The following is a 13,370-nucleotide window of genomic DNA, read 5'->3' as shown; positions in this document are numbered from 1 at the left end:
GAATTCTGAAATGGTAATTCATCCTCCTCATGATATAAAGTGTGCATTTGTTGCCACTTCTTCAATTCCATAGAGCAAGCTTCAGCTTATAGGCTGGAAAGTTTTAATAGGTCGGGAATCAAAAACACTTGTATTTTTTAGCTAATGCTAACGACATTTCATCATTAACAAAAAGAGCAGAGCAACCTGTTTCTTTGGCTCAGTGGTTTTTGTAAAATGGAGACGTTATTTTTATTCAAAACAAAATCTGGGGCTTTTTAGCATTAAACATCAAATAGGCCTATTATAATATGGCCCTCTAGAATATTTGGTTCTGAATGATTGGTCACAAGATTCCAAGGCAGGCCCGGATTGGCTAATCGGGAGGACCGGGAGAATTCCCGGTGGGCCAGTCCGTTTTTTGGCCGCGAGGGCCGGTGTCCCTAGTTCCAGAATCTGTTGCTCTCAGCAGTCACACTTTTTAAAAATAATTTATTTATTTACTTGACCACAGCCTTCTTATTCATTATTTTACCGCAGCTCTGCTCTTTTTATCTTTTTTCTCATAGCCTCGTGAGCAGGATGCAGCCTGCAGATTAATGATGGTATTACTAGATAAGTCACCATTCAACATACAGCTGTTGTGGTACAGTGGTTAGTACGTTAGATTACGACGCGGCCAACCTGGGTTCGGTCCTTGTCTGAGTAACAATTTATTTTTTTTTCATTTTTATTGTTCAGACATAATATTGTAAGGGTTGTTGAACATTTTAAGATCTAAAAGAGCTGTTTTCTCAAAAAAAGACGTGATAGTGTTATTAGAAACTGAATTGGAAATAACCTTATTTTAATATAGTCAGTGGTGAACTGAGGTGGGCCGGTCTGAGGCTTGAAACTCCAGGGCTGAAAAAGAGTCCCACTCCGGCCCTGTTCCAAGGTATGCTATATAGTAGGGAAAATAATATGCTTGGGGCATGATTAATGCAATTAAATGAAAATGTATTCGTATTAATTACAAGTGGGACAAAAGGATACTTTTTTATTTTACTTTTAACTTGATTAATTGTAATTATTTATAAACTGCACGGTCCCACTTTATATTAAGTGGCCTTAACTAATATGTACTTACACAGGAGTTAATAGTTTGTTACAATGTACTTATTGTGTAAATACATGTATTTATTGAGTACTTATGCTTGATTAAATACCTGTATGAAATTACATCTGTAATTAACTTCTGTAATTACATTTGTAAATACACTGCTGACCATTCCCTAAACATTAACCCACCCTTAAACCTATCCATACCACCAAACCTGTCCATAACCCAACCCCTATCCCAACTCAAGAGCGCCACAAATGTTCTCAATTACATTATAAACACAGTAAGTACATTGTATTTATTTTTGAGGCAAGTGCATAGTAGTTAAGGACACTTAATATAAAGTGGGACCAACTGCACTTATGAAAACAGCAACTGCTCTAAGAAACAGACACTAAACAGAGACTTCTTTAAGTAGACCTCAGTGACCTTTTGTTTAATTGTTTTTTTTTTTTGGATTACAGTTTTTCATAAAAGTATTTTCATAAAATGTTCTCTGAAGTTTTGTAGTACACTGGAAGTGCACACTCAATTCAATTAAGTGCACTTGATTTTCTCAAGAGAGATCTAATTCTTTTAAGAGCGTACAGTAGAAAGCAAACTCTAATATGTTCCTGGAACATGCATTCCATATTATACACAACAGAAACTGACTGGACTGTGAAAAGCAAATGTTGTACTAGGGATGTGGATAAAAGGCAGACTGTAAAAAGTGATTAGTTACTAATTCAAAGAGAGTAAACTGTTGCCTTTAAAGCGACAAGTTGCTTTTACTCAAAAAGTGAGTAAATCCATTGTAACTTGGAACAGTTAAGTTGAATTTGCTAAAGTTTCATAATTATGCAACAGTTTTACTTATTATAGCCTCTTTAGGCTCACAGCCACATTAGCCAGAGCTAACTGTGCCAAATATTTGCCAAAAGTGGCCCACATTTGTTTTAGGTTAACTGGGCCACATTTGTCAAATCTTCTCTGGGCACTATAGGCTCAAATCCACATTAGCCAGAGCTTACTGTGCCGAATATTCAGCAAAAGTGTCCCACATATTGTCACGGTTGCAGGTTTGTGCGCTTTTCCGGAGTGTATGTTTAATCACGTGGGTTTGTTTTGTTTTGGTTGTCCATGTGTATTTGTTATGCTCACGTGACATGACGAAATTCAGCGGGGCTGATTACACACCCGCTGAGGCTCATTATTAGCCCTATATCAGGGCAAGGTTTCTATGTTTCTTTGTCAGTTCGTTACATCTGTTCTCATGTGTGTTATCTGTGCTCAGGCCCCTGAGGAGAATTTTCTGGACCCTGTTTTCCTGTCTGTTCCTGCCCTGTGTTCGTCGTCCTCCTAGCCTGTCACTTTCTTTGTTTGTTTATTTGGACTTGGTCAAATAAACTTTATCACTTGCACTTGGATCCTCTTTGACTCTTATTTTTTTAACGTGACACATATGTTTTAAGACAACTGGGCCACATTTGCCATATCTTCACTGGGCCACTATAGTCTAACGGCTGCATTAGAAAAAGTTTACTGAGCCGAATATTTGCCGAAAGTGGCACACATATGTTTTAAGATAACTGGGCCACATTTGCACCTACACGTGTGAGCCAGTTTAGGTTTAGACCCAGATTACCCTTAAATGACTATGCCACTATTTTGCCGACTGTGGCCCACATTTGTCCTCTGTCATTTGGGCCAAATTTATCATTTTCCTTTATCATTTACATATCATTTTTTAATGCAGGGTGGATCAGTGGTTAGCACGCTAGTTTGAGTCCCGGCTGGGTCAGTTGGCATTTCTATGTGGAGTTTGCATGTTCTCCCCGTTTTCAGATGGGTTTCTTCTGGGTGCTTTAGTTTCCAGTCCAAAGACACTATTGGATAAACTAAATTGTCCCTAGGTGAGGCAGTGGCGCAGTAGGTAGTGCTGTCACCTCACAGCAAGAAGGTCGCTGGTTCGATCCTCGGCTCAGTTGGCGTTTCTGTGTGGAGTTTGCATATTCTTCCTGCCTTCGCGTGGGTTTCCTCCGGGTGCTCCGGTTTCCCCCTCAGTCCAAAGACATGAGGTACAGGTGAATTGGGCAGGCTAAATTGTCCGTAGTGTGTGTGTGTGTGTGTGTGTGTGAATGTGTGTGTGGATGTTTCCCAGAGATGTGTTGCGGCTGGAAGGGCATCCGCTGTGTAAAAACTTGCTGGATAAGTTGGCGGTTCATTCCGCCGTGGTGACCCCGGATTAATAAAGGGACTAGAAAATAATGAATGAATGAAATTGTTCCTAGTGTATGTGTGTTTGTGAATGAGAGAGTGTGTGGTTTATACCCAGTAATGGGTTGCAGATGAAAGGGCAGCCGATGTGTAAACCATTTGCTAGAATAGTTAGCGGTTCATTCTGCTGTGGTGTCACTTTATAAATAAGGGACTAAGCTAAAGGAAAATGTATGAATAGTATTTTATCCTTTTAGACTTCATTGTTCTGTTGTCCTTTTGTCTGGTGCGTCTTGCTGCAATATCGCTGTTGTCTTGGCATGAAACTGATACTCTGCATTTGTATAACACTGCACGTTTTGTCAAATCTGCATCTCTTGTAGGAAGTGCTGAAAGGGCACAAACAGACTGCATGCAACATCCCATACCAGGAAACCATTTGTAAGATTCTTTGACACAAAAAGTGCTTAACTATACCTTGCATTGCACAAAAGTTGACAGCCCCTTAATCTGTTATCCTAATTATCCACATTGACTTTATAAAGCCTGACATCTCAGCCAACTGCATTCCCCAAAAGCATTGTAAGTGCTATGATGCTTCTCAGAAATGCAGTCATATTCTCAATCAGGGGCGTCACTAGACCCCATTTAAGCCGCCTTTCCACTGCACACAACAAACGACAAGCAGACCGGAAGTCATTCATTTTCAATGTAGAGTGATTCGGGAGCTGCATGGAATTACGATCATCGTGGCGTAGCGCAAAATGCAGAGGCCCCCCTGCAGGGATCACTGACGGGGCCCCCTGATGAAGGGGGGGGGGGGGTTCACAAACTGAGGAGCGATCACAAACCAAAAGTGGCCAGAAGTCATTTATTTTTAAAGAGAGCCAGCGGCGAGAAACAGCGCGGCGCGTCTTCTCCTGTGTGGGTGTCGAGGAGAGTTGAAATCAAGTCAACTTTATGGTATGAGCTATAACGCGGTTAAGTCCACCGCTTAAGAGGTGTTCAGAGAACACAGACCTCTGAACTTTGGTTCCGACTACAGTTGTTCCCAAGAGTTTGATTATTGTGGTTGCCGGATTTACAATTATTGAAAATCGTGACGACGCAGGGCCCCCCCCGTGGTGCGTGCCCTGCGGGCCGGTCCGCTACGCCACTGCTCGTCATGCAGAATATTCGGATCGGATTTGAACTGCGGATACGTTGAAATATTTGTACTCCTGTAACTAGACCATATGCGACAGACCGGATGTGATGTATTCCAGTGTTGTCCAAGCAGATCCGTGCACGCAAGATGAGAAATACTATTTTTTTCCCTCTCACTGCTTACACGCCTCTCATGCTTAGTGAAACCTGCTTAACAATCTTGGTAACACTTTACAATAAGGTTCATTAGTTAATGCATTTACTAACATGAACTAATCATGAACAACACATGTACAGCATTTATTAATCATAATTGAACATTTACTAATGCATTATTAACATTCAAGTCCATGCTTGTTAACATTAGTTAATGCACCATGAGTTAACATGAACTAACAATGACCTACTGTATTTTCATTAACTAACGTTAACTAACATGAATAAATACAGTAGTATATCTATTGTTCATTGTTCGTTCATGTTAGTAAATGCATTAATTAACATTAACTAATGAACCTTATTGCAAAGTGTGACCACAATCTTTTATGCGGAGGTGTCGGCACGCAGTTAGTTTTGCAAAACAAAGTTTAAATAATATGATGGTGATCTTATTTATACTAAGCATGGCTCCTGATAGAGTTTTTGTATGAAGATAAAGGAGGGACGATGAGTCAGGGAGGTAAGACTTAATAAAAACCTCTCAGCCATGAGTCGGGTGTAAGACAACACAGATAATTCTATAAAACTCTTATTTTATTATATAGAATTGTCTATATTGTCTATAATATCATTCTTATAAATTAATATTCATGGAAAAGATTTGTTAAATGATCTTACCATCACCCTAGTTGTGTCTTTAGGTTTTTTCCAATTACATTTATAAATATATATACGGTTGAAGTCAGAATTATTAGCCCCCCTGAATTATTAGCGCCCCTGTTTATTTTTTTTATCCAAACGGCAAGAAGATTTTTTCAACACATTTCTAAACAAAATAGTTTTAATTACTCATTTCTAATAAATGATATATTTTATCTTTGCCATGATGCCAGTAAATAATATTTACCTAGATATTTTTCAAGACACTTCTATACAGCTTAAAGTGACATTTAAAGGGTTAACTAGGTTAATTAGGTTAACTGGGCAGGTTAGGTTAATTAGGCAAGTTACTGTATAACAATGGTTTGTTCTGTTGACTATCGAGAAAAAAAATATAGCTTAAAGGGGCTAATAATTTTTACTGTAAAATGGTTTTTAAAAAAATTAAAAACTGCTTTTATTATAGCCGGAATAAAACAAATGAGACTTTCTCCAGAAGAAAAAAACATTATCAGACATACTGTGAAAATTACCTTGCTTTGTTAAACATCATTTGGGAAATATTTAACAAAAGAAAAAAATATTCAAATGGGGGCTAATAATTCTGACTATATATATATATATATATATATATATATATATATATATATATATATATATATATATATATATATATAAAAATAATATTTTTCGTTTTTTTTTGTGCTCATGCATGTTGCGCTCAGTTTCACATTCATTAGGATGTACAAAGAATATGCGTGGGATTCGGCATACGCAGTGTTTCATACATCTGAATTTTTTTCTGCGTACGCACATTTACAGCTTTGTGCGTACGCAATGTTTTAGTATGATTTCCACGCAAGTCTTCGTACATGAGGCCCCAGGTCTGAATCCTCCATATTTGTACACTCAAGTTAACCAGGGCTGCCAACTTTGGCTAACTTTGGCCCTTAAGTCCCGCCCACATTTGTTTTAGAAAAGCGAACGTAAATTTAAGAAGCGTAAACGAAACTTTAGTTTACTTGAAAATCATGGTTGTTGTCTGGTTGTTCGGTGTTTGCGATCGTCCTTTGTGTGGTGTGATAACATGAAAATAGTGCCATTTGCGTGAGTCTCACTGAGTTAACGCTGGTGATTGCAGTTGGGAGTGTAGCTTCTGTTTCTATGGTTTTGGCGGCAATTTAGTAATATTATTATGGGCCAGACACTCATCGCCTGAAGTATTCCAATGGTATTTGGAAAGTAACTTTATTCTTAATACCCTGTTTAAAAATAGTAACTATAACGGAATACAGTTACTCATGAATCGTATTCTAAATACGTACCGCCGGTACATGTATTCTGTTACTCCCCAACACTGCTATTAATTTATTTGTGGACAGCTCTTGTATTGACCGATCTTCATCGCATGTCATAATTCACTCATCTAATTTAGACCTCATGTGACTTTACTGTAATGGTATCTTAATTCTCCATCTGAATTCCATCATGAATATGTGTGGGTATGTTCCGACATAACCACTGACAAAACCGTAGCCTTACTGTCCTGTGACTGCACTGACAAAAGTTAACGATTGAGTTAAAAAGATGGATGAATCAGTCCACTGTTGACTCCTTTTCCCCTGAACTCTGAGGATAAGGTTGGCATGCTTGGAATACTTGGTTTGTTTTGGAAATTAGATCCGGGGAGAGGGCAATTTTTGCTAAATCATAAACAGTTTAATCTCGTTAATGAGGGTTTTCTTAAGGTAATTCCAAACGCACACAAGAATATAGAGATGTATATTGTGTAAAGCAAATTATATTGAGTTGAGTACAATAAGGCCATTCATTAGTATATGCCATGGGAAATGTTGAGGAAATCTGAGGTTAATTTTGAGGAAGGTTTTACTGTGGTAAAACATGCATGCGATAAGAAGTCAAATGAATTGTAGAGCTAATTGAATTGCTCAGGGAAGATGGATAAATGTTTCCCCTTGGTTATCCCACATGTTATTCAGTGTAAAATTAAGCCCAAGATGAGCTCATGTGTTTAGGAGAGAGGTCAAAACCATGCCACATTTCTGTACTGTAAGTCACTTCTTTGTCACATGTAGAAATGGCAAAAGTACACAAATCCTTTACAAGAAGAACAGATCCTCATGTTTAAAACGACTCGGTTATAAGTTGAAGTAATGATTACACTTTTGTACTTAAGTAAAAGTAAAGAAGTACGGCATCAAAAATGTACTTAAGTAAAAAGTACCCATTACAACTACATGTTTTAGTTTCACTTGGGAAATATCTGGTTACCCCCAAGTATCAACATCCTGACCCATACAGCGTTCAGCTTGTAGTTTTGCTGCAGTTGGATCAAAAACAACAGCTGCCATTCATGTTTATATACTTAGTGTCTTACATTTTACATTGAATTCTGTGTAATATATATATATATATATATATATATATATATATATATATATATATATATATATATATATATATGTGTGTGTGTGTGTGTGTGTGTATGTATATATATATATATATATATATATATATATATATATATATATATATATATATATATATATATATATACACAACAGTTCTGTCTGGTTCTCGAATTTGATTGTCGGATAGCCGTGATATATTTAAGTAATATCAGCACCTGTACAGCCTCTTTACCCTTTGTGTATTACTCCGCCCACATACAGCCAACAAAAAGCAGACACTACAGATCTAAAGTTTAAAAGATGCTTGCTCAGCTGTTTAACTGTCAGCTTATGATTTGTATCCAACGCGGTAGAAAGTATTTCCTCATACAAAAGGGTTTTTGAGACTCTCCATGTTTGATTTTGTTTTTATGTACACAATTATGCCGTCAAACTGTTGTATAAACGCAATATCACACTCGTAGCAGTGCAATATTGCTGTATATTGGCACTGGCGGGGGCACTAAGGCACGCCTCCCACCAGTGCCGATGTACAGCCATATCGCACTGCTACGAGTGTGATATTGGTCATATATATATATATATATATATATATATATATATATATATATATATATATATATATATATATATATATATATATATATATATATATATATATATATATACGCATCCGCTGCGTAAAAACGTGCTGGATAAGTTGGCGGTTCATTCTGCTGTGGCGACCCTGGATTAATAAAGAGACTAAGCCGACAAGAAAAAGAATGAATATATATATATATATATATATATATATATATATATATATATATATATATATATATATATATATATATATATATATATATATATATATCAACATTTTTAAACATATTTCTTTTGCTAAAATAAATATTTATCGTATTTGACTGCTATTTTTTCTTTTTATTCAGCAGCTCTCCTACACAATTCATTATTTTAGTGTTTTTTTTTTCAGGATATTGTTGGTATTTTATTTAATGAATAAACATTAGTTCTGTTAATACATTCATTCATTGCTAAAGGCTGCACAGGCATGACTACAACCTAAAAACAGTTGCTTAATCTTTTATTCACATGATAAATTTAGGATCTTTTGTATTATATTTTTATTCATAAATTGTAAGTTGTAAAACATTTGTTAAAACTAAAAATTAACATGCCTTGATGTTAAATTATATAGTGAATGAAAAAATCTATTAAAAAAAATGTAAACAAAGCCGACTCCCTTTGTTTCATCTGCGTAGTCACCCTTGCCTTTCTTAAGTAATCTTTATAAAGTAGCCTACTTAAGGTGCGTGATAGCCTTAGAAGAAAAAGCTGCACGCTATAGCACGCAGGCGCGCAATGACGAAAAATGGCCGCATCAAAAACGCTCTCAAATTGCGCAATGACAAGAAATAATGTAGATCGCATTACCAAACACTTGAAAACAAAAATAACGAGCCTGATTTAAAAATGTAAGGGGTAGAAAATACAGAATTTTTGTAAAAACGTAAGAAGATGCAAAAGTAAAGTTGTCTAAAACAAATAACGGAGTAAAGTACTGATACCAGAAAAATCTACAAAGTATTTGTACTTCATTACTTCCCATCTCTGCTCACAGATTTTTTTTCAAGCAGGTATATTCAAACGCCATTTTCACAGAGGAACTTTTCTCGAAAATTCAATGATTGTAGATAAACAGCGGAGTCTGACAGATTCGTTCTGGCTGAATGTCGTGCTGCAGTTCGACATTTCTCTTCCTGCCTACATTTGCTTAGATTTGAAATAAAAAGAAAGCCTGAGGGAACACCACAGACTATTGGACTCCACTCACTCCACTTATTCTCTGGACTTATTTGATGCGCATTGATGAAGTTATACCTGTTTCCCTTTACAGTGAAAGACTTCAATTGTCTGTCTGCTTCTATCATTCATTTCTGTTTGACAAACCGTGCTGCTGTTCCCCAGTGCTGTTTGGGAGTCTCGTAACTGCAATAATCACAGCCCCACCTCGCCAATATGCGCAGACTTACATGAACTCTGTAGCTTCTCCGTTTTAAGTTTCATACATTTTTAATCGAAGGTTTCTCATGTTTTGCTGAGTTGCATAATTGAAATTTGGTGTCTGTCTATGTCAAGGTGATCATGGCGCCAGTCCTGCTTTTGTGTGGATGCTTATTATTACACTGTAAGACCCAACGGTTAACTTTATCAAATGAAATGTGGGTAGTTAACTCCAAATTGACTGAAAGTTAATTCTAGTCATTTGAATATAGTTTTGAACTCAGTGTTGAAGGTAATGAGTTAATTAAATACCTCATTACTTCAACTTAAATGGAGTAAGTTCACAGTACTCATATAGATTGGTTTTTTAACTCAAATGGTTTGTAGCAATCGGTTTCCTCAAATGGTCTGAGTTGCCTTTACTTATTGGGTTTTACAGCACTCAAGTTATTTTGAGTTCTGTTCATTTATTGGGTTTTACTGTGCTCAAATTGCTTCGTTTACTCAAATAGATTAAGTTCACAGTACTCATTAGGATTAGTTTATGAACTTAAATGCTTTGTTGCAATTAGTTTCTTAAAATGGTTTGAGTTACCTTAACTTTTTGGGTTTTACATTGTAAACTGGCCTCTGTTTAATAAGGCAGTAACTCAACCATGATTTATTTGTGCGGCACGGTGGCTCAGTGGTTAGCACTCTTGCCTCACAGTAAGGTTGGTAGTTCGCATGGGTTTCCTCCAGGTGCTCCGGTTTCCCCCACAGTCCAAAGACATGTGGTATAGGTGAATTGAATAAACTAAACTGGCCTTAGTGTATGAGTGTGTGGGTGTATGGGTGTTTCCCATACTGGGTTGCTGCTGGAAGAGGATCTGCTGTGTAAAACATAGGCAACATAAGTTGGGGGTTCATTTACGCAGTTTTCTCCAGGTACTCCGAGTGCTCCGGTTTCCCCCACAGTCCAAAGACATATTCAAGGGAAGGCCTACCATTTGTTTCCTTCCTATCTAAAAGAACATTAGCTGCATCCCAAATGGCACACTATACACTATGCACTATGTACCTATGTGCTTACATACTCAACAGCATAGTATGTGTAGTGTCATGTAAGTGGAACACTACTGTTTTTTTACTAAGTGGAAATTCAAATTTCCCATATGATGTTTGACTGTTGCCAAATTAGCTAAATAAATGACCAAAGTACCAAATAATACCTGCCATGAGTATAACCGCATTCATTATCATTGGTCGAAAGCTACGTAAGCAAAGCAACAACCATTGAGTGCAAAGTGTCAAACATTCCACACTTCACATTGACGGTTGAATAAATGCATCATCCTGGTATTTAAAGTGCACTTAGGGTCCTATCATACACCTGCCGCAAGACATGGTTAGTGCGATTTGTTGCTACGAAGAGACCAACGCAACCCTAATTTTCACGTTTTGCACCACGTTGTTTGAATAGCAAATCCATTTGTGCCACTTTGTAGACTCATGGGTGTGCTGGTCTAGAAAGGAGGCTTGTTAAGGCCCCCCACCCCCCGCTCTTCACATATGTGGCATGACTTCCACAACCTCCCGCAAATCATCTCAGTCTCCACCGGGACTATTCTCAACTTGGGATGTCTGTAAATAGCAAATGTGCCATGGCGTGCCGAAACTGACTTTTAAAGGGAATGGGAACTACTTAGACTATTTATACTACAAAATGGCACAGAATAGTGCACAGGTATGTGATTTGGGACACACCTGTAAATTTAGCCAACTTTTCCTCTATTTCATACATTAGAGTGAGCAAACAATGACAAATTGTTCATGACGCAACTGAAAAATTAAAGTTAAAATAATATATAAATCAACATTGTTCTTTAACTGCATGTTAAATGATCTCAAAAACTGTAGCTAAGATTAATTAATAATAGTTCACCAAAAAATGAAAGTTCTGTCATTATTTCCTCACTCTTTAAGTGTTTTAAACCTTTATGAGTTCCTTTCTTCTGTTAAACACAAAAGAAGATATTTAAAAAAAAAAGTTGGGAACATTTAACTATTGACTTCCATAATATCTGTTTTTCTTACTATCAACTTTCTTCAAAATATCTTGTTTAGTGTTTGAAACCACTTGAGGGTGAGTAAATAGTGAGTAAATGTTCATTTTTGGGGTGAACTATCCCTTTAACAATAGAGACGACAAATAACAAACATAAACAGTGTTAGTTTTTACAATTGCTAATATAATAAACTCAACTCTCTGAACCAAATTTAAAATGGTATAAGTCCATTTACAATAAAACAATACATTCATTCATTCATTTTCAATCGTTTTTTTTTCCATGGCCGGGTCGCAGCAGTCTTAGGAGAGACTCCAGACTCCCTCCCCCAAGAAACTTCCTCTAGCTACTCCGGGGGGATCCTGATGCATTCCAAGTCCAGCCGAGAGACATAGTCCCTCCAGCATGTCCTGGGTCTTCCCCGAGGCCTCCTTCCGGTGGGACATGCCTGGAACACCTCCCTAGGTAGTCGTCCAGGAGGCATCCAAAACAGATGCCTGAACCACCTCAGCTGACTTCTCTCAATGTGGAGGAGCAGCGGCTCGACTCCAAGCTCCTCCAGGTTGACAGAGCTCCCCACCCCATCTATAAGGGTGCGCCCTGCCACTCTGTAAAGGAAATTCCATCTGGCCGATTGTATCAGAAATCTTGTCCTTTCGGTCATGATCCAAAACTCATGACCATAGGTGAGAGTAGGGACGTAGATTTGCCTTTCGGCTCAGCTCCTTCTTTACCACAATGGACCAGTACATCGACGTCATTACTGCTGCCACTGCAGCAATCCGCCTGTCAATCTTACGTTCCATCCTTCCCTCACTCGTGGACAAAACCCCAAGATACTTGAACTCCTCCACAAGACCTTACTCCAATGTGGAGGTGGCAAACCACCTTTTTCAGGTGGAGGACCATGGCCTCGGACTTGGAGGAGGTGCTGATTCTCATCCCAGCTGCATCACACTTGGCAGCAAACCGCCCCAGTGCATGCTGAAGGCCCATGTTTGATGAAGCCAACAGAAAAACATTGTCTGCGAATGACAGAGATGAGATCCTCTGGTCTTCGAACCGGACTCCCTACAGCCCAAGGCGCTTTGAAATTCTGTCTATAAAAATTCTGAACAGAATTGGTGACAAAGGGCAGCCCTGCCGGAGTCCAACATGCAATGGAAACAAGTTTGACTTATTGCTGGCAATGCGAATTAAACTCCTACTCTGTTCATAAAACAATACATTTAGCATCTTATTTGTATAACTCAGTTTGGCTTTAGACACGTATATAGCATTATAGTCTGCATTATTGAAGGTTACTGATGATATTTCACTCTCCATTGTTTCAGATTCAGCCATTCTGCAATAAAAAATAAGAATCAACAGACCATAATATTCACCTTCATCACTTGGAAGTATGGTTGATATCCAGTAAGTGCACCAGTTATTTCCCGTCCTATCTAAGACAACGAACAATCTCTGTCGATTTAGGTAACCTTTTCTCTTCTTTGGCTCAGTTACAGTGTGGTGTTCCCCAAGGGTCAGTCTTGCAACCCTTATCATTTTCAATATATATGCTTCCTCTGTTTTATTTTCTAGAACACTGTTATTAGGCCTTTATTTTGTCTTGGCATTGTGTTTGATGTTGTGAGA

General features: G+C 37.7%; 1 long non-coding RNA gene across 2 annotated transcripts in view; it reads left to right on the top strand.

Annotated features, from left to right (window-relative positions):
• LOC137487363 (uncharacterized) overlaps window positions 1–13,148 on the top strand; it is a 64,226-nt gene extending 51,078 nt beyond the window's left edge. The window contains exons 3-4 of one of the 2 annotated variants that reach the window (XR_011005890.2): window positions 1–13; window positions 2,358–2,483. The exon at window positions 1–13 is cut by the window's left edge and continues 194 nt beyond it. This is a non-coding gene — a long non-coding RNA (uncharacterized lncRNA). Of the gene's footprint in view, window positions 14–2,357; window positions 2,484–13,066 lie in introns of those variants that run through there. The other variant, XR_012389138.1, reaches the window with a different exon arrangement.
• The last annotated feature ends 222 nt before the right edge of the window (window positions 13,149–13,370 follow it).

This window comes from Danio rerio, chromosome 13 (assembly GCF_049306965.1).
Source record: "Danio rerio strain Tuebingen ecotype United States chromosome 13, GRCz12tu, whole genome shotgun sequence".
NCBI classification, from domain to species: Eukaryota; Metazoa; Chordata; class Actinopteri; order Cypriniformes; family Danionidae; genus Danio; species Danio rerio.
The sequence above is the reverse complement of the archived record's forward strand: the minus strand, read 5'-3'. Positions and strand labels throughout refer to the sequence as shown.